The 22780-nt window shown below is 38.8% G+C and overlaps 1 pseudogene; it reads left to right on the top strand.

Annotated features, from left to right (window-relative positions):
* Window positions 1-21721, top strand: part of LOC113932620 — a 208862-nt pseudogene extending 187141 nt beyond the window's left edge.
* Window positions 21722-22780: the final 1059 nt, after the last annotated feature.

A 22780-nucleotide genomic window follows, 5' to 3' on the forward strand; every position in this document is an offset into this window, starting at 1 on the left:
GTGTTCATAGAGGAAGAGGGAATAATATGATAGAGCAGGAAGCATGTAAAGAGCTTTACATGCCTTCCAGAAAACCCTTGGCTTTATTTTATTTTTTATTTTTTTAAAAAAGGTTTTATTTATTTGAAAGAGAGAGAGAGCATGAGCAGAGAGAGGCAGAGGGAGAGGGAGAAGCAAACTCTGCTGAGCAGAGATCCCAACTTGGGGCTTGATCCCAGTACCCCAAGATCATGACCTGAGTTGAAGGCAGATGTTTTAACCAACTGAGCCACCCAGGCACCCCAGTTTTATTTATTTTGAAGAAGAAAAGGCAATAGTTAAGTTGTCTAATGCCCACGCAATACTTACAACTACAGTTTTTTGAGCATTTGTCATATAATCCTTATCACCATTGTGCAGGAGGAAATGTTGTCATCCCTAGTTCAAAGATGAAAAACCTCAAGCTTGAAGATTCGTCATGATTTGCAAATGTAGTACATTAAATAAGGGACATCTCCAGGAACCAAAGCCAGTTTAACTGGTTTCAAAGCACATACTTGGCTATCTTCATCATAATGCAAGCTTAATATTTATCGTGTTTAACTCTTTCAGGCCAGCCTCCTCCATGATGATTTTCTTTTTCTTTCTTTCTTTCTTTCTTTCTTTCTTTCTTTCTTTCTTTCTTTCTTTCTTTCTTTCTTTCTTTCTTTCTTTCTTTCTTTCTTTCTTTCAAGAGTTTATTTATTTATTTGACAGAGAAAGAGAGAGCACAAGCAGGGGGAGCAGCTGGCAGAGGGAGAAACAGGCTCCCCACTGAGCAGGGACCCCGATGTAGGACTTGATCCCAGGACACTGGGATCATGACCTGAGTGGGAGACAGACTCTTAACCAACTGAGCCACCCAGGCACCTGCCATGATGATTTTCTAAACCAATAGTTTTTCTCCTTTAGAATCTCTTAAGACATTACTCATTCAACAAATAATGATTGATCGCCTGATATACACTGGGCACTGTGCTGGACCTGTTCTTCTGGCCTGGAAAATACATTTCCCATTTAATTCTCACATAGGAGAATACTAAACTTTTTTAGGCCACAAATTCCTGTTCTTTCAATATTTTCTGAAATATAGCAATACAAGATAATGAACATAATCTGAGAACACTGAATATTTATGACAAAGTCTGAAGAGTACATTTTACATTCCTAGCTTGCCCAACTGAGATGCCATAAATCACAATTATATCAAATATTTTAGCCTTAAAAAGGGATATATTTGTGTCTATAAGAAGATGGCTTGTTTCTTCTAATAGAATGATCCTGACAATTTTATTATAAGCTTAGTTACATAAATGACTTTTTTTTCCCTTTTTCTGCTAATAAAGTGCTTTTAGAAATAAATTACTTCAATTTGTGTGTAATGGATGAGGACATTAAGCACAATCTTGTGAACTGTTAATCATGCCTGCAAGTCACTTATTTTTACCTAGGAATTATCTCATAAATTTTGAAATTGGGCACTGGCTACTAAGTTTAGCTATATTTCTCACTGTAAACCCATAATAAATGGATGTATTATACTAAATTAAATGATGAAAAATTGATGCTTCTAAGGATCTCCTCTATCAACAGTTTTATAGTATTTAATTCCAATTGATACACTGCTTACCCCAGCATTGAATTGGACTGTGGATCTTGTTTCATTGAAGGAGACAGGAATTGTTGTAGGTATTTTTGTGTAGACAGAGGTTTAGAAAGAAGTCTCTTTCAAATCTATGGCAAGTACTGGAGTAACGGGTTTTATGGTGGCCTTCTCAGAATGATTGACAGAACACTGTGGCACTGATTTATCAGATGAACTACTTCCAACACAGCCAAGAAGTTGGGGAATCAGGAGGCTGCAGACTGCAGCTATTGAGTGTGAGGATATGTAGACTTGGCTGTGATGTGGGGATTAGAAACCCAGAATCAGGCTCCAACCCCCACAACTGTATAGATGTTGGAAACAGTCTGGCCATTACTGCTAAGCTACCATTAATATCCAAGAAACTAGGCACTAGATTGGTATGCCAAAAATCCTGATCACAACTATGGTTTCTCAACTTCCACAAAACTGACGTTGGCATCTCCATGATTTGGCAACAGGAAACAGCCAAACCATGAGTAAGTTGATTTCAGCCTCTTGGTGCATCTGATTGGAGGAGTCTAATTTTCACTGCTAATCTTGTTTTCAAGGGAGATGGGAACTGTAGTTTTTAAACTTTACATATTTTACAGAAGAGGCAGATACACAGAGGGAGTGTTTAATGCTAATTAACCCCATCTAGTAGAGATCCTGGTAACTAGTAAATCCTTGTAAGTAGTAAATGGAATCATTTTTAAAAGCAGTAATTAGAATAGTGTCCTTATTGAGAAACAGTGTTATAAAGCAACAACAGGCTACTTTAGTGACCCAGACTCTGAAAAGTAGCCAAAAGTTTCCAAAATGTTATATATGATTCGAAGAATGCATCATTTAATATACATAAGCTGGAGTATATTTAAAGTCCTTAGAGTTTATTTGAAGATCTCTCTATGATACATTATTGCTAGAATAGAAATAAGATATTTTGTTTTGTTTTAACTACAATGATGCTACTATCTTGCTACCAGGTTCTCTACTGTCTCTCCACTCATTCCCCTTGCTTTAAATAATATTTGTATATTTTGATTCCAAAATTAATATTTCCAGCCCAGATCTCTCCTTTGCCTATCAAACTTATAGGCCCAAATTAATATTCAGCATCTCCTCTTAAACATCTTATAGGCATGCTTTGAAAATAGAGATCTCATAATCTCACCAATTTAGGGTAAGAACCAAATCTATTTCTCTCTTGTTCCCCATCTCAGTAAATGGTACCACCTTCCATCCAATTACAAAAGACAGAAGCCTGAATTCCTCTCTTGTACACTACATGAAGCTCATCTCTAATGCGCTCTCCTAATCTGGCTAAAGGATAATCTTGATTTATTATGCTAAACATGCTTTTTCCCAAATGTTCCTCATCCCAGTGAATGTAGATGCCATCTACATCTGATTACTCAGGTCAAAAGCTTAGGAGTCATCCTTGACACCTCTCTTTTTCTTGTATTACACATCTAATCCATCAGCAAAACCAAAATGTTCTATCCACAAAATATACTTCAAATCCATCCCCTTCACGATCCCCAATTTTATGTCTTAATCCAAGCATTTATCATCTCTCCTGTGATCTAAAGAAATGGCCTCCAAACTTGTTTTCCATCTTCTACTTTTGACCCCTCCAAACCATTCTTCAGGCAGCTGGTGTACATGAACATTAAATTTAAAATCCGTTAAATGGCCTTCAAAGCCTGGTATAATTCATCCTTGCCTACCTCTCTCACTCCTCAGTCTACTCTTCTCTTTCTCTATACCACAGTCACTTCGGATTTGGAAAATTCTTAAAATGCATTCTTCTCTTTTCCAGTTCTCTCTGTTGCCTTGATTCATGGCATCCAATCTTGCAGGGCTCAGCCTTCATATCAGCTCCTCTTTGAGAACTTACTTGACCATTAGGTCTAAATTAGTTTCCATCCCATTGTTATATCCTTTTGTTTCTTTCTGCTTAACTGTTCACCATCTAGTTTCCTCATCTGACTTTATAAGTACATCTGGATAACTGCATAATATTACTCTTCTATCACTTATCCTTAGTGTCTAGCACTGTGTCTAGCCCATAGTAACAGCTCAGTGATTATTTACCACTCTATTTTCTAATGGGAAATACTCCCAGTTGAAAGCGTAAGCATGATTTTCTACTATTTTGGTAAGAATATGTATTTTTATCATAAAATTCATATATGTTTACCAGAAATATAAAAAAATGATAAACAAGTATAATAAATTAAAAATCACCTATCATTTCACCATCTAGAGATAACTTCCATCAAACATTATTGTCCTCACACATACACTGAAGTACATTTTACAAAAAATGAGGTGACTTCAAATTGATTAATAAATATTCATCCATATATAGCAGATCTGTGTAGGAAAAAAGCAAGGAAAACAAAGTGACAAATAAAAAGTAATAAGATTCATTTTTTTCCATTTTAAGTAGCCAATATTTACTAAGATGGATAACTTTATTAAAGGCTTATTATAAGCCAGCATTGTGCTAAATGTTCCACAAACATGTTTCTTTAACCCTTATAATTAACCCATGAAATAGCTGTACTTGATTATTCTTGTTTCACAAATGAAGAAATTGAGGCTTGATGTATTGACAGAACTTGCTGAGATCACAGGCAGGGAATAAAATGTCAGTCTTCTTCCATAAATGCAACTTTTCAGTATTTTGACTAGACTTATCTAGAGCAAATATGAATCACAATTGCAATTTCTTAAGTGACAGGCATTTTAATCATCTAGAGTCTCAGACTCTAGATCTTCTTACAAACTTATTTAGAAACTAAAGCAAGTTTTTTTAGGTTTTTATTTTAATTCCATTTAGTTAACATACAGTGTTACAACACAGTTTGAGGTGTACGATGTAGTAATTCAACACTTGCATACATCACCCTGTGCTCATCAGGACAAATGCACTCCTTAATCCCTACCACCTGTTTCACCCACCCTCCACCATTCTCCCCTCTAGTAACCATCAGCTTGTTCTCTATAGTTAAGAGTCTGGGAAACTAAAGCAAGTTTTAGTCTTTCTGTGCCTCAGTTACCTCATCTATAAACTAGCATAGTATTTTTTACACTTAAAACATTATTATAAGATGAAGTGAGATAATGCATAGGAGAGCATGAAGAAATGGATACAAGAGCCACAAAATACAGGGTTTTTATGTCAAGGGAAGGCAAAGAAAAAAAATAACATTCATTGTGAGCCTGTAATACAAAAAATTGGAGAAACATATGCTAATTTTTTAATCCTCAAAACAAATCTATTGGGTATCTTTGATTTGCTGCATTTTTATAGATTTGTACTCCAAGTTCAAGGAATGCCTGATGCTCTTTTGTTTAAAGCTGAAAACATCTTATTTCTATAAAAAAAAAAACCTGTTGAAGCCCTGTCTCTATGAAAATGGTATGATGACAAATCCTAAAATTAATAGTAATAATAATAATAATACATTTTGGGGCACCTGGGTGGCTCAGTCGTTAAGCATTTGCCTTCAGCTCAGGTCATGATCATAGAGTCCTGGGATCGAGCCCTGCATCGGGCTCCCTGCTCAGCGGGAAGGTTGCTTCTCCCTCTCCCACTCCCCCTGCTTGTGTTCCCTCTCTCTCTCTCTCTCTCTCTCTGGCAAATAAATAAAATCTTTAAATAATAATAATAATAATAATAATAATAATAATACATTTTAAAAATCTCTACCAAATAACTTACATTAACATGCATGCCTACCAGACCTGCTTAGCCCCGTTCATGTATGTAAATTATATTTTTGTTTACATATTTTTAAAGTCAAGCTATCTTATAAGTCTTACATTGTAAAACGTTTAAATTTTACATTTTAAAAAAGTTACTTAAACATTTGTAAGTTTAGACTTACTCTACTTCAAGGGAAAATAAAAGCAAAAACACTCAATTTTGTACAGCACAGTTTCCCAGAGTTGTGAATGCCACAAGTGCTGTGAGGTACCACACATACACGTGTATTTTGAAACCTTCCAGGAAGGGAACATGACTTCATTGCAAATATTTTAAAACCCTGTTTATACTTAAACAAACACAAATATTGTGGACTGGAATATAAAATGAATATCTATTTGAGAACATGAGACTTTCAAGAACTTCTGGGCTTCTGACTGTCCGGTTTAAGTTAGGACCTGGGGAGGGAGGGGAACACCCTGACTTGCCTTTGTGGTCAAGGAACCGCATTAGTCAGATCTCACAAGCTCACACTGCATTACAAACACCCTCCAAAGCTCAGTGCTTTTCACCTCCCTAACTGCTTATTGTTCATGTTAGACACTGGCACCTGTGGGGAGGCTGCTGTGTTTTTGCTTCTGGCCGTGAGTGAGGTTCAGGTTGGCTTCTCCTCACTTTTTATTTTGGTAATTTGGCTGCAGGAATAGCCTTGCTTGGCACATGGTAGAAGGCACATGAGCAAGAGCACTGGCGGAAATGGGCTCTGCTTTGACAAACTCCTGCAGCCACGTGCCTAGGTATGCGGTGACCATCGCATCCACGCCTACTCATTGGCCAACACAAGTCACCAGCACTAGTGGGAAAGGGATGCCTAATTCCCTTGTAAGGAGAGGGGGGAGTGAAAAATTGGGAAAAACAATTCAATCTATTTCAGGTACTTAGGAGGAAAATTCTTGGAAGTCCTAACATACATTGTTTAATATTCATGGAAGCTGGTGAGACTCCACATAATGACCCCACTTAACAGATCAAGGAACTGAATCTCAAGTATGTTAGGTGGCTTGCTAAATACCAGGACCTCCAACTAACTATCCATTTCCATGAGATTAGTCTTTCAAGGGCACCATAGAGTAAATGGAATGCTCATTTTTGTACACCTTTTAGTACTAAGCACAGTTGCTTCCTTATAGGGTTGATTATATTTTATGAGATAAAGCTCATACTTTCATTTAGCCATCAAATATTTATTGACAGTTCATCTTGAGTAAGGTACTATGCTAGGTGCTGAGGATAAATCTGCAAATAAGACAAAAACACTCTTTGCCTTTGTTGAGCTTTATGTGAAGTGGGAAATATTCCATTTTTAAAAATACAGGATTTGGGGGGGCGGAGCAAGATGGCAGAGGAGTAGGAGACCTGGATTTCGTCTGGTCTCAGGAATTCAGCTGGATAGGGATCAAACCATTCTGAACACCTACGAACTCAACAGGAGATCGAAGAAAAGAATAGCAAAAACTCTCTGAACAGAAAAGCGACCACTTTCTGGAAGGTAGGATTTGAGGAGAAGTGAATTCGAGGCAATATTCGGGAGGAGAGACAGCGGGGGGGGCGGGCACCATCGGCTGCTTCTGGCAAGTGCTAGAGCCGTGGAGCACAAAATAGGAACTTTTAGAAGTCGGCTCCGCTGAGGGACGTCGCTGCAGTGGCTAAGCGGGGGGTGGAAACCTCGCGGGACAGTGTGGTCTCAGGACCCTCGGGGTCACAGAAAGACCGGGGGTACCTGAGTGCGGCAGAGCTCCCAGGTATTGGAGCTGGGAAGCCGGCTGCAGAGACAGAGCCAAGGCGCGGGCTCTCAGCTCGGGGTTGCCATAAAATGTGATCTGCGGCCCAGTTGGGCCACGTCTCCTGCAGCAGGGACCCAACAAGCGGCAGATCCTGGGAGACTCCCCTTCCTCTCCCAGGAGGAGCACTGCGGGAGCACACCACAGGGATCTGCTGGGTTTGGAGATTCCACACGGGGTCAGGTGCCAGAGATAGAAACTCTTGGTCACAGTCTGGGTGAGCACGGAGTGCGGCCGGAGACCAGGGAGACGGGGGGGACTGACTGCTTTTCTCTGGGGGTGCAATGAGGAGCGGGGCGCCGAGTTCTTGGCTCCTCTGGGGTGTAGATTGGGAGGCTGCCATTTTCACTCTTGTCCTCCAAAGCTGTACCGAGACCTTGAAGGGAACGAAAGCTCCTGAGAGCAAAACGGAGCAGATTACTTAGCCCGGACCGGCAAGGGCAGGGCAATTTCACATCCAGCAAAGACATTTGGAAACCACGGCAACAGGCCCCTCCCCCAGAAGATCAGCACAAACAGCCCGCCAAGACCAAGTTTACTGCCGATCAATGAGAACGGCAGACCTGGAGTGCTAGGGGAATACTGCACATACAATTCATGGCTTTTTTACCATGATTCATTAGTCTTTCAAAGTTAATTTTTTTAATCGTTTTTTTTTTGAATTTTTCTTTTTCCCTTTTTCAACCAACATCTTATCAATCCCTTTAAAAAAAAAACATTTTTATTTTTCATTTTTAGAGTCATATTCTATCCTTTCATAGTAGTTACCCTTATTTTTGGCATATATATACAAGTTGTTCTCTATTTAAAATTTTGAAATACAGTTTCTTCTAACATATCAAAATATACCCTAAATCTCCAGTGAATGGCTTTGTTCTAGTCTCCTGCCTGATCACATTCTCTCCCCCTTTTTTTTCTTTCTTCCTTTTTTTTTAATCCTCTTCTTTCTTTTTTCAAGCACCTTATCAATTCCTTTTTTAAAATTTTTTATAATTTTCATCTTTAAAGTCATATTCCATCCCTTCATTGTATCAACCCTTATTTTGTACATATATGTCTTTCTTTCTTTAAAATTTTAGGAGGCACTTTCTTCTAACAGACCAAAATACACCCAAAATCTAGTGTGTGGCCTGATCTATACACGAGCCTTATCATATTTGATCATATTCCTTTTTGTTGTTCTGTTTTTGTTTGTTTTTGTCTTTTTGTTTTTCTTTTTTCTTTCTTTTCGTTTCATTTCCCCTGGTTTCAGGTCTTTTCTGATTTGCTTAGAGTATATTTTCTGGGGACGTTGTTAACCTGTTAGCATTTTGTTCTCTCATTCATCTATTCTCCTCTGGACAAAATGACAAGATGAAAAAAATCACCTCAACAAAAGGAACAAGAGGTAGTACCGTCTGCCAGGGACCTACTCAATATGAACATTAGTACGATGACGGATCTAGAGTTCAGAATCATGATTTTAAAGATACTAGCTGGGCTTGAAAAAAGCATGGAAGTTATTAGAGAAACCCTTCTTGGAGAAATAAAAGAACTAAAATCTAACCAAGTCGAAATCAAAAAGGCTATTAATGAGGTGCAATCAAAAATGGGGGCACTAACTGCTAGGATAAATGAGGCAGAAGAGAGAATCAGCGATATAGAAGACCAAATGATGGAAAATAAAGAAGCTGAGAAAAAGAGAGATAAACAACTACTGGATCACGAGGGCAGAATTCGAAAGATAAGCGATACCATAAGACAAAACAACATTAGAATAATTAGGATCCCAGAAGAAGAAAGAGAGAGAGGGGCAGAAGGTATAATGGAGCAAATTATAGGAGAGAACTTCCCTAATGTGGGGAAGGAAACAGGCATCAAAATCCAGGAGGCACAGAGAACCCCTCTCTAAATCAATAAAAATAGGTCAACACCCCAACATCTAATAGTAAAACTTACGAGTTTCAGAGACAAAGAGAAAATCTTGAAAGCAGCTCGGGAGAAAGATATGTAACCTACAATGGTAGAAACATTAGATTGGCAACAGACCTATCCACAGAGACCTGGCAGGCCAGAAAGGACTGGAATGATACCTTCAGAGCACTAAACGAGAAAACTAGGCAGCCAAGAATACTATATCCAGCTAGGCTGTCATTGAAAATAGAAGGAGAGATAAAAAGCTTCCAGGACAAACAAAAACTAAAGGAATTTGCAAACACAAAACCAGCCCTCCAAGAAATATCGAAAGGGGTCCTCTAAGCAAAGAGAGAGCCTAAAAGCAACATCGACCAGAAAGGAACACAGACAATATATAGCAACAGTCACCTTAAAGGCAATACACTGGCACTAAATTCATGTCTTTCAATAGTTACCTTGAATGTAAATGGGCTAAATGCCCCAATCAAAAGACACAGGCTATCAGATTGGATTAGAAAACAAGACCCTTCAATATGCTATCTGCAAGAGACTCATTTTAGACCCAAAGACACCCCCAGATTGAGAGTGAGGGGGTTGAAAACCATTTACCATGCTAATGGACACCAAAAGAAAGCTGGGGTGGCAATCCTTATATCAGACAAATTAGATTTTAAAACAAAGACTGTAATAAGAGATGAGGAAGGACACAATATCCTACTTAAAGGTTCTATCTAACAAGAAGTTGTAACAATTGTAAATATCTATGCCCCTAACGTGGGAGCAGCCAATTTTATAAAGCAATTAATAACAAAAGCAAAGAAACACATTGACAACAATACAATAATAGTGGGGGACTTTAACACCCCCTGACTGAAATGGACAGATCACCTAAGCAAAAGATCAACAAGGAAATAAAGACTTTAAATGACACACTGGACCATATGGACTTCACAGACATATTTAGAACATTCCATCCCAAAGCAATGGAATACACACTCTTCTCTAGAGCCCATGGAACATTCTCCAGAATAGATCACATCCTAGGTCACAAATCAGGTCTCAACTGGTACCAAAAGATTGGGATTATTCCCTGCATATTTTCAGACCACAATGCTTTGAAACTAGAACTCAATCACAAGAGGAAAGTCAGAAAGAACTCGAATACATGGAGGCTAAAGAGCATCCTACTAAAGAATGATTGGGTCAACCAGGAAATTAAAGAAGAATTAAAAACATTCATGGAAACCAATGAAAATGAAAACACAACTGTTCAAAATCTTTGGGATACAGCCAAGGCAGTCCTGAGAGGAAAGTATATAGCAATACAAGGCTTTCTCAAGACACAAGACAGGTCTCAAATACACAACCTAAGCCTACACCTAAAGGAGCTAGAGAAAAAAAAAAAAGCAAATAAAGCCTAAACCCAGCCAGAGAAGAGAAATAATAAAGATCAGAGCAGAAATCAATGAAATAGAAACCAAAAGAACAGTAGAACAGATCAACGAAACTAGGAGCTGGTTCTTTGAAAGAATTAACAAGATTGATAAACCCCTGGCCAGACTTATCAAAAAGAAAAGAGAAATGACCCAAATCCACAAAATCATGAATGAAAGAGGAGAGATCACAACCAACACCAAAGAAGTACAAACAATTGTAAGAACATATTATGAGCGGGCGCCTGCGTGGCTCAGTTGGTTAAGCAACTGCCTTCGGCTCAGGTCATGATCCTGGAGTCCCGGGATCGAGTCCCACATCAGGCTCCCTGCTCAGCAGGGAGTCTGCTTCTCCCTCTGACCCTCTTCCTCTCATGCTCTCTCTCTCATTCTCTCTCTCTCTCAAATAAATAAATAAAATCTTTAAAAAAAAAAAAAGAACATATTATGAGCAACTCTATGCCAGCAAATAGGATAACCGGGAAGAAATGGATGCATTCCAAGAGATGTATCAACTACCAAAATTGAACCAGGAAGAAATAGAAACCTGAACAGACCTATCACCACTAAGGAAATTGAAGCAGTCATCAAAAATCTCCCAACAAACAAAAGCCCAGGGCCAGATGGCTTCCCAGGGGAATTCTACCAAACTTTTAAAGAAGAATTAATACCTATTCTCCTGAAACTGTTCCAAAAAATAGAAATGGAAGGAAAACTTCCAAACTCATTTTATGAGGCCACTATTACCTTGATCCCAAAACCAGACAAAGACCCCATCAAAAAGGAGAATTACAGACAATATCCTTGATGAACATGGATGCAAACATTCTCACCGAAATACTAGCCAATAGGATCCAACAGTACATTAAAAGGATTATTCACTATGACCGAGTGGGATTTATCCCTGGGCTGCAAGGTTGGTTCAACATCCACAAATCAATCAACGTGATACAATACATTAACAAAAGAAAGAACAAGAATCATTTGATCCTCTCAATAGATGCAGAAACAGCATTTGACAAAGTACAGCATCCTTTCTTGATCAAAACTCTTCAGAGTATAGGGATAGAGGGTACATACCTCACTATCATCAAAGCCATCTATGAAAAACCCACAGCGAATATCATTCTCAATGGAGAAAAGCTGAGAGCTTTCCCCCTAAGGTCAGGAACGCGGCAGGGATGTCCACTATCACCACTGCTATTCAACATAGTGTTACAAGTCCTAGCCACAGCAATCAGACAACAAAAAGAAATCAAAGGCATCCAAATTGGCAAAGAGGAAGTCAAACTCTCACTGTTTGTGGATGATATGATACTTTACGTGGAAAACCCAAAAGACTCCACCCCAAAATTGCTAGAACTCATACAGGAATTCAGTCAAGTGGCAGGATATAAAATCAATGCACAGAAATCAGTCGCATTCCTATACACCAACAACAAGACAGAAGAGAGACAAATTAAGGAGTCGATCCCATTTACAATTGCACCCAAAATCATAAGATACCTAGGAATAAATCTAACCAAAGAGGCAAAGGATCTATACTCCGAAAACTATAAAATACTCATGAAAGAAATTGAGGAAGACACAAAGAAATGAAAAAACGTTTTATGCTTATGGATTGGAAGAACAAACATTGTGAAGATGTCAATGCTACCTAGAGCAATCTACACATTCAATGCAATCCCCATCAAAATACCATCCACTTTTTTCAAAGAAATGGAACAAATAATCCTAAAATTTGTATGGAATCAGAAGAGACCCCGAATAGCCAGAGGAATGTTGAAGAAGAAAAGCAAAGCTGGCGGCATCACAATTCCTTACTTCCAGCTGTATTACAAAGCTGTCATCATCAAGACAGTATGGTACTGGCACAGAAACAGACACATCGATCAATGGAACAGAATAGAGAGCCCGGAAATGGACCCTCAACTCTATGGTCAACTCATCTTTGACAAAGCAGGAAAGAATGTCCCATGGAAAAAAGACAGTCTCTTCAACAAATGGTGTTAGGAAACTTGGACAGCCACATGCAGAAGAATGAAACTGGGCCAATTCCTTACACCACACACAAAAATAGACTCCAAATGGTTGAAAGACCTAAACGTGAGACAGGAGTCCATCAAAATCCTAAAGGAGAATGCAGGCAGCAACCTCTTCGACCTCAGCCGCAGCAACTTCTTCCTAGAAACATCGCCAAAGGCAAGGGAAGCAAGGGCAAAAAGGAACTATTGGGATTCCATCAAGATAAAAAGCTTTTGCACAGCAAAAGAAACAGTCCACAAAACCAAAAGACAACCAACAGAATGGGAGAAAATATTTGCAAATGACATATCAGATAAAGGGCTATTGTCCAAAATCTATAAAGAACTTATCAAACTCAACACCTAAAGAACAAATAATCCAATCAAGAAATGAGCAGAAGACATGAACAGACATTTTTCCAAAGAAGACATCCAAATGGCCAATAGACACATGAAAAATTGCTCAACATCTCTCGGCATCGGAAATCCAAATCAAAACCTCAATGAGATACCACCTCACACCAGTCACAATGGCAAGAATTAACAAGTCAGGAAAGGACAGATGTTGGTGGGGATGTGAAAAAAGGGGAACCCTCTTACACTGTTGGTGGGAATGCAAGCTGGTGCAACCACTCTGGAAACCAGTATGGAGGTTCCTCAAAAAGTTGAAAATAGAGCTATCATACGATCCAGCAATTGCACGACTGGGTATTTACCCCAAAGATACAAATGTAGGGATCCGAAGGGGTACGTGCACCCCAATGTTTATAGCAGCAATGTCCACAATAGCCAAACTGTGGAAAGAGCCAAGATGTCCATCGACAGATGAATGGATAAAGAAGAGGTGGTATATATACACAATGGAATATTATGCAGCCATCAAAAGGAATGAGATCCTGTCATTTGCAACGACCTGGTTGGAACTGGCGGGTGTTATGCTGAGTGGAATAAGTCAATCAGAGAAAGACATGTATCATATGACCTCACTGATATGAGGAATTCTTAATCCTAGGAGACAAACTGAGTGTTGCTGGAGTGGTGGGGGGGTGGGAGGGATGGGGTGGCTGGGTGATAGACATTGGGGAGGGTATGTGCTATGGTGAGCGCTGTGAATTGTGCAAGACTGTTGAATCACAGATCTGTACCTCTGAAACAAATAATGCAATATATGTTAAGAAAAAAAAAAGAAGAAGAAGATAGCAGGAGGGGAAGAAGGAAGGGGAGTAAATCGGAGGGGGAGATGAATCATGAGAGACAATGGACTCTGAAAAACAAACTGAGGGTTCTAGAGGGGAGGGGGTTAGGGGGATGGGTTAGCCTCGTGATGGGTATTAAAGAGGGCAAGTTCTGCCTGGAGCACTGGGTGTTATGCACAAACAATAAATCATGGAACACTACATCAAAAACTAATGATGTAATGTACGGTGATTAACATAACAATAAAAAATTAAAGAAAAAATGTAAAAATAAAAATACAGGATTTGGGGGGCACTTGGGTGGCTCAGTCATTAAGCATCTGCCTTCAGCTCAGGTCATGATCCCCAGGGTCCTGGGATCAAGCCCCACAATGGGCTCTCTGCTCGGCGGGAAGCCTGTTTCTCCCTCTCCCACTCCCCCTGCTTGTGTTCCCTCTCTTGCTGTGTGTCCCTCTGTCAAATAAAAAAATAAAATCTTTAATAAAATAAAATAAAATACAGGATTTTATCACCATTGTTTTACTCATAATTTGAATTTTCCTGATGAATTTATGTTAGCATAAGTCTATTTATCAAAGAAAATGACTAGGGATTTTGCATACCATTTTGTCTTAGGGAATGATGAACTAAGGTAAGAGCAGGATATAGAATATGAGTCTTATGTAAAGAGCATGATGTTCTAGGATCCTCGGGGGTTCAGCCTGGAGAGACATTTCCCTAACTTACAGTATTCTCTGTGTCATTCCAGCCCCTTCTATGTGAACCTTTAAAGTTTTAGTCTTTCCAGGAAAGGTGGTTAGTATTTACTTCCAGATCTGTACACTTAAAATGGAAAATTAATGATCAATAAAGTAGTCAGATGTTGGCTGTGGTTTGCCTAGAATTATCTTGTGTGTCCTCAGGGAGGCAGCTGGAATCAATGGTTCAGAGCAAAGTGGAAACTCAGGTACTAATCATCACCTTATTACTAAGGTGCCTCAGGGTCCCTTGCTCCATTGTGGAATCCTTAAACTGGGAGGTTAAGAAAAGGATGGAGCACTTGTTAAAACTTCTTAGGTATTATTGCTAAGGATTATAGGTAAAACAAATTGTCTTTGTGTGTTTCTACCCTTTTCTACCTCCGTTGCACTTTCTTTGTATCACACATTAGCTCTTTTTACCTATTTCTTTTTCCTACACACTTGACTCCATGTAGATACACACATTCCAGAAATAAATTGCTCACAGCTATACTTGGTTCTGATGGTCATTAGTTAAACCAGTCATATTCAAAACTTTTACTAGGAATATTTCTAATAAATATTCAACTTAAGATAAAAATGACTAATAAACAGAGGCACCTGGGTGGCTCTGACTCTTGATTTCTGCTCAGGTCAAGATCTCAGAGTCCTGAGATTGAGCCCCATGTCTGGCTGTGCCCAAAGGGAATGGGGGGGCTGCTTGAGATTCTTTTCTCTCTCTCGCCCTCTGTCTCTCCTCCCTGTGATCTCGCTCTGTCTCTAAAATAAATATATCTTTTTTTTAAATGAGTAATAAAGAAAAAAAGTCTCCTTTCAAACTGAGTAGTGAAATCAAAATTTCAGGCAACGTTGAACTTGGTTAGGAGGATTTGTAGAAAAGGAGAGGGCAGTAAGATAGTCTGAAATTAATTGTGCAAGTATCCCCAAAGTCGCCTGCATGCACCTGCATCTACTTGCATCTTTCCCTCTCGTCTTAGAAGAAACATTTCCTCTCCCCATCCCCAAAGCTAGGTCCTCTAGTGTTTTGCCATGCCAGCCACTCCACGGCAACACTGCACCATTTGCATTTCCTCTTTGCACAGGCCAGTCTCCTCCTTCATAAGCAAATAAATGGGACCAAATCATTATCATTTCTCTTAAAAATATCACATAAAATAAGAGGGAAATTTCAATCCTGCCTACACCTCTATTTTCAATATTTTCCTTTCACAGCCAGTCCTCTTTAGCTACCTGCAGTTTGGTCTCTTGCCTACAGTCCTCTGTAACAGACCTCACTAATGTGAACAATGATCTGCCCCAGGGGCCTTGGCTCCTTCGCACAGAAGTGCATGGTGGCAGGAACGTGTGTCCAGATACCCCTAGTATGAGACAGGGTACCTGAAGATGTCTACCTGTAAGGCAGAAAGTTTTTGCTTTATATTTTACCTGAGAAATAAATGGAACTTTTGCATTATACTTACACAGCTATCTATGTTTACTTCACTAAAAAGAGGTTTCATACTCATTATAGAATGGAAAAATGCTGTTAACATTTATTCATCATATCTAAAAATACCTTTTGAGAACCTACTCTGAACACTCCACTGGGGATTAAAAAGCAAAATCCAACATGGTCTTTGCCTTCATGAAGCTTATAGTCAATAGTGGGGACAGAAATTAACTAGTTATACAAATAGAGAATTGCAATGTTTGTAGGTACATTAAGTGCTATGCACAGTACTATAAAAGCATGGTTGATCAAATTTTAAGTGTCCTTGATAGAAGGTTCGGCGTTCCAAAGAGTATTAATGTGATGCTTTTTTAAGACTATAATTTGAGGGCGCCTGGGTGGCTCAGTTGGTTAAGTGACTGCCTTCAGCTCAGGTCATGATCCTGGAGTCCCGGGATCTAGTCCGGCATCGGGCTCCCTGCTCGGCAGGGAGTCTGCTTCTCCCTCTGACTCTCCCCCCTCTCATGTGCTCTCTCTCTCTCTCTCTCATTCTCTCTCTCAAATAAATAAATAAAATCTTTAAAAAAAAGACTGTAATTTGATATTAGTTATTACATAAGCTTTTTAAGTTCATCTTCCAAATTTTATTGTATTTCTAAATCTAGCTAATTTGAAGAGTAATTTTAAATAAGGCCTAAATTAATATTTAATTTAATTTGTAAACTTGATTAAATTTATCCAAACATTTAATTTTTTTAAAAGATTTATTTATTTATTTATTTATTTTTTTGACAGAGAGAGAGAGAGCGAGAGAGGGAACACAAGCAGGGGGAGTGAGAGAGGGAGAAGTAGGCCTCCTACTGAGCAGAGAGCCCAGTGTGGGGCTCGATCCCGGGACCCTGGGATCATGACCTGAGCCGAAGGCAGACACTTAACAACTGAGCCACCCAGGCGCCCCTCATCTAAACATTTTAAGCTCCATTTATGTTTACTGTATTCTACTTTCTTTTAAAGTGTTCAATTGTATAACCAGCAAAACCACAAACAAGATCCACAAGCACTGAATACTGTCTTTAAATATAAAAAAAAGAACCTATAAATGCAACGAACCTTATGTTTTCTTAAATGTTTTGATATTAAATATGCACTGACACAATTTAATTTTAAAATCCTAAGTCTAAATCAATATTCAATGATACCTTCTAAATGGATACCACAAGTCACTTTTTATAAAAATAGGCTGAAAATTCTAAAATATTACAAGTATATGAAAGCATGTTTAGATTTTTTCTTTTAATATTTTATTGCCCCAAATTAATGCACTCAGTTGTGACTACATTCAGCTATTTGTAGGGCAGTTGTAGGGGGGGAAAATCATTTCTACAGATACTGAATGGTCTCACCTAGCAGAACTTAGAGCTTTCATGGCTCACCAATCTTTTAGTCCTTTGGCTTTTTACCTGCCATGTAGCAAACAGACCAGAAACCTAATTACCTATCCATACTTCCTTCTTTGTCTACATTTGTATGTTTTAATTAATTTCTTATTTCTTATCCTTTATAATGTTTCCCTAACAATTCATTGTTTTCCTTATATTCTTTATAATTTTTCTTACCAAAATTGTATTATTGTACTGATGGTGATTGCCTTTATAATTCTGTATTTATTTTGTAGAATACTGAAACAACGTCTCAGTAGAATAAGAAAAAGCAAGCTATTAAGATGGATTGAGAATGCAGGGCAGGATACAAAATAGAAGAAAGCTGTTCAAAGAAAGTGTTCTAGAACTCTGCCTAGGAGTTTCTGATGTTTTGGTCCAGATGTTAACTGTGCACAAACAGGGGGAAATAATGTGAGGTCTGAAAAAGGTTGAGGGGGCTGTGAGTTGAACAGAGACTTTAGAGACCTCACCATGTTGGGAGATGTAAGATTTCTAATGATCCAGAGTGGAGAGAACATAAGGAACCACCCAGCATTTAACTGAGTTACCAGAATAGTTACATATTACAAACAAAGCTACTCTAGCCCTAGAATGAAGTCTACTGTAAAAAAAACAAACAAACAAACAAAAAAAACAGACATGCCTCAAAAAGATCAAGTTCATCTGCCAGTGTAGCAACTGCCTTCCAGAACTAAATTCGACACCCTGGTTGTCTTGAAAGGAAGACAATTCATAGTCAGACTCGCAACAATGTATCTGCAATACAAGCACATAGTTTTAAATTACTGGGCATGGGAAGACATAGTAAAATGTGAGTCTCTAGCTCGCAATGGCATTAAAACGTTTATTAAAATAAGTTTTAAATATAAAGAAGAAGATACACATAACAAGTGAAAAGATGAGGAATCTAAGCAAAGCCACGGAGACTATAAAAATGAACCAAATGCAAATCCTAGAACTGAAAAAGACAATAACTGAAATGAAAAATTCACTAGGTGTGCTTAACAGCAGATTGATGCTGCAGAAGAAAAGATCACAATAGTAATTATGCAGCGCAGTAGTAATTATTCAAATTGAAACTCAGTGAGGAAAAAAAGGCTAAAAAAAGAAAATGAGCAGAGCCTTAATAACCTGTGGGACAATAACAAGCAGCTTAACATATATGAAATTGAATTCACAAAAGGAAAGAAAAGAGAGATTGGAACAGAAAATATTCAAAATATATAAAAAATTCCACGCTTGGAATAGAAGTTGCAATAAAAGTCACCACCTCCTCTCTTGTTCTGTCCATTTTTCTTGGAATATTATTACCCCTTCCTTCCAATAGAAAGCTTCCCCCTCTACTTGTTGTGGGTAAAGAATTGCCAGACAATGTAGTAGTTTTTTTTTTTCCCCCCTCTCCCTTTCTCTTTTGTTTCTTATCATGTAGGTCTTCCTCTCTGGCTCACTTGATAATCCTTATTGAACTCCTGTTTTTTTTACATTTAAGGTCAACATCTGATATAGGAACTGCAATTGCAGTTGCCATCTTATTAAATTTAAAATAGTCCTTAACCCATTGCCATTTTCCAAACTCATCTGTCTTTTGTGCCGGTTAAATTGGAGAATTCAAAGTCGATGTGACAGGAACCCCAACCGTGCATTTTTCAAGTCTCCGATAGTGTCACTAATCTCTGTTATTTCCCTAGCTACACAGAATTGTTTTTGGTTTAATAGTTTGGTGAAGAGTGGGAGTTCCAGAAGCTTCCCTCAGCCTTGCATAACACCATATCCCTCAATCTATTGGTTAGAGAGCCAACGTGAGGATTCTGCCAGTTGCTGAAAATACCTATTTCAACTAAACACTGAAGAACTGAGGATAGGGCTATGAAGTCAGTTTGAAGACCCTATGAACTTACTAAAATGTGAACTCAGATCAAAAGTCCATGAAAGGATTTTCAGAAGCACCACCACCTGACTGAGAGCCCTTGGAGGCATTCTGGATCCTCGGGAATCAAAACCACCTCAAATTCAGGGTCCAATAATACCTGAAAATTTTAATATTTTTGTTTTCCCAGTGCAGAATTGTCTGGCATGTAAAGCCAGTTTGTTTGGGGGATAGTTGGTGGAAAATTTAGAACGTGCACTTTAAATATTATTGGTGGGTCTTCCTTCAGGGTATTTGATTCAAGGAGCTATGTCCTGTGAATTGGTCTGGAAATGGGGTGAGGGGTCCACAATTCTCTATTTTGGTATCTCATCTCAGGCTTTTACCATGAATTTTCCCCTAATAACTAAAGCAAAGAATATTTTTTATGGATTACCTCATTTGACCCTAGAGACCTTCTAATCAGCCATTCTATGCCAATGAGACCCATCTGGTGAGCAGGCTCATCCTGATGCCTACCCTGGTTACCACTTCCACCTGGAATTCATGTCTCACTGCCACTATGTGGCATGACTAACTTCTTGTCTTCTTGTTGAAATCAACTATGGAGTCTACTATAAACATCTTTGGTATATAAAAAAATTCCACTAAATTATTTTTCAAACATGACAATACACCCCTCCCCATTTCTTGTCTTGTCTTCTTTTTAAAGGGCTGGATGAAGGGAAGGGCATCTAGGTCTTTTAAGAAGGAATAGCCTCGAAAATCTTTATTCTCTATATGTCTCTGGCATCTCATCTGTATTGTGTGTGGTCCACTTTGCGATCAAACCAAACTAGGAAACAATTCAAACTACTCACAATGGCTTGTGCTGTCATGACTAGATTCCCTGGTAAGTACACCAAAGCCTATAAATTCAGCCTTCTTAAAAATTATTTCTCCCTTCCTCACTCTGTCAACTTGGAATTCATTCTCATGTGTATTTCTCTGAGATTTGCCTACATAAATCAGCAAATTCTTGCATTTTTTTCCCAAGAAAAAGCCAAAGATATGACACTGCCTATCAGCTTTAGCATCCACCTAATTTCTCTTCTATGTCTTAAAGTTGTGATGTGTCAGAACCCCCAGAGTCACACGAATATGTAGCTACATATGGCAACCATGTTTATTCACACTGTTTTATGTGCTTTGTCTTGATACCTAAATGTTGATGCTGTAGCCACTGCAAGAAATACATGGTCTGATGTAACATGTATAGCTCCCTCTTCATAGTTATCAAATAAATATTTGACCCGGTCTTTATAAAGCATTTCAGGAGCCATTATTTATCAGTATATAAATAATATAATCACCATTTTTAGTTTTTTTCATGTTTTTATTACCTCTACGTAAAAAAACCCAGTTTAATCCTGAGTTAATTTGCTCCAACATTTTTTTGCTCAGAAGGCAGAGTCTATCTGACCAGCAGAGCAAGCTTTCAAAGTAGCTAGTTCTCCCTTAGCTTTCACTCTTTTCTCCATCTTATTTGAAAATATAAAATCCAACATCACTTTTAAGATATATACATTTGCATCATGTGGAGAAGGCTGCCCTTCTCCAAATCTGTATTACATCACATTCTTACCCTATGCTTCAGTGTAGAGAACTGCTTGCTGATTTAGGAAAGTACCATGCTACTTCCTGCTTCCTTACTTTTGAACATGCTGCCTCAGCTCTCTGGGGATGGTGGCTGCCTGTTCACCTTTAATAATCTTACATAATGACATCCCCTGACCACCTCTTAATGAGCAAGCAGCATTGAACACACTCCTTTTATGTCATGCCATGCTATATTTCAATTATTTTGCTTGTATCTTTGATCTCTCCCAGGTAAGTGCCTCTAAGGCTCTCAAAATATAGGTATATAAAGAAGTGGCTTAAGTGAAGTGGGAAAATAAGGATTAAGCAAAATTAAATAGGAAAATGAGGATTGCACCTTCTTGAGATTGTGACATTATTGCAATAAAACACATTTAAAAAAATTCAAGTAATATTTCCTAAACGTCTGCTCGCTTTCAAATCCTGATATGTGTTTTAGTCTTGCTTCGGAAGCCTAATTCAGTGGGACACAAATATGTTGGCGTCTTATGATTATGATGGTTATTCTGTTTGCCATAGTCCCAGCTGGCAAACAGCTGGAGGATGGGCGCACCCTGTGTGACTACAACATCCAGAAGGAGTCCACTCTGCACCTGGCCCTCCGCGTCAGAGGGAGCATGCAGATCTTCGTGAAGACCTTGACTGGTAAGACCATCACCCTGGAGGTTGGAGCCCAGTGACACCATCGAGAATGTCAAGGTGAAGATCCAGGACAAAGATGGCATCCCCCCTGACCAGCAGAGGTTGATCTTTGCCGGGAGACAGCTGGAAGATGGGCACACCCTGTCTGACTACAACATCCAGAAGGAGTCCACTCTGCACTTGGTCCTGCTCTTGAGGGGAGGTGTCTAAGTTCCCCCTTTTAAGCTGTTGACAAAATTCATTGCACTTTTCTTTCAATAAAGTTGTTGCATTCTCCCCCCCCCCCAAAAAAAAGGTCTTATGATTATGATGGTTATTCTGTTTGCCATAGCCCCCAGAACCAGACTCCTTTCTCTGTGTAGGGCCTCAGGAACTTGACCTCCATACAATGCATAGAGGCTGCTGAGGCTCTATGTTCCACAGAACATATATCTATCCCCTTTTTGGCTGTCCCCCGTGGTATTTAACCAGTGGGGCCCACTGGCCAGAGATCGGAAACTGGAGGAGAGATCGGGGTGTTTCTTGCCCTCTCTTTTACTGATTCAGGCCACATTTCCAGCAGTGGCTGGAGCCTCCGGGACTACAGTTCTTGTCCAGTAGCCTGTATCCCTTCACTTCAGGGTTCACTGGGGTGTTAACATAACGTCTTCTCCTTAACCCTTTAGGCCAAGGGTGATGAAGTTTCCTCACTTACGCTAATCTCTGGCTGCTTCAACAAACATTGTTGGTTGTTTTAATTCTGTTCAAACACTTTGTTAGAGTCTCTTTTAACAATTTTAGTTATGTTCTATCTCTAACCTACACCCTGATTGATTCAGAGTGTTTCTAGTCTGCTTACTGGCTTATGGTCCAGCTTAGGCTAATATAAAGGCTAATAGAAGCCTTCTCTGTACTTCTTTAACACCAAAATGCATTATTAATTTATCTCTTTGCTCCTAAAATGGAAGCAAATCTTAATGCAATTAATTTATTTATGACCTGAGGAGATATGAAAATAATTTATAACTTTCCCCCCCAAAAATCATGACATCTTTCTTGGGATAAGCGAAAATGTAGATGAAGCTTTTTCAAAATAATAAATCATAACTTTAGGATATATCTTTCAGAGATTAAATTATGCTTCCTAAATTACTTTTTTTCAGTGTTCAATTATGACATATTTTCCAATTAAACATGATCAGTGAAGACTCCATATGCTGTATTACCCCTGTTGATGTTGATTCGTAGCAGGTCAGTTAATATTCATGCTTAAAAGCCTATATCAGTAAT

Source organism: Zalophus californianus, chromosome 10 (genome assembly GCF_009762305.2).
Source record: "Zalophus californianus isolate mZalCal1 chromosome 10, mZalCal1.pri.v2, whole genome shotgun sequence".
NCBI classification, from domain to species: Eukaryota; Metazoa; Chordata; class Mammalia; order Carnivora; family Otariidae; genus Zalophus; species Zalophus californianus.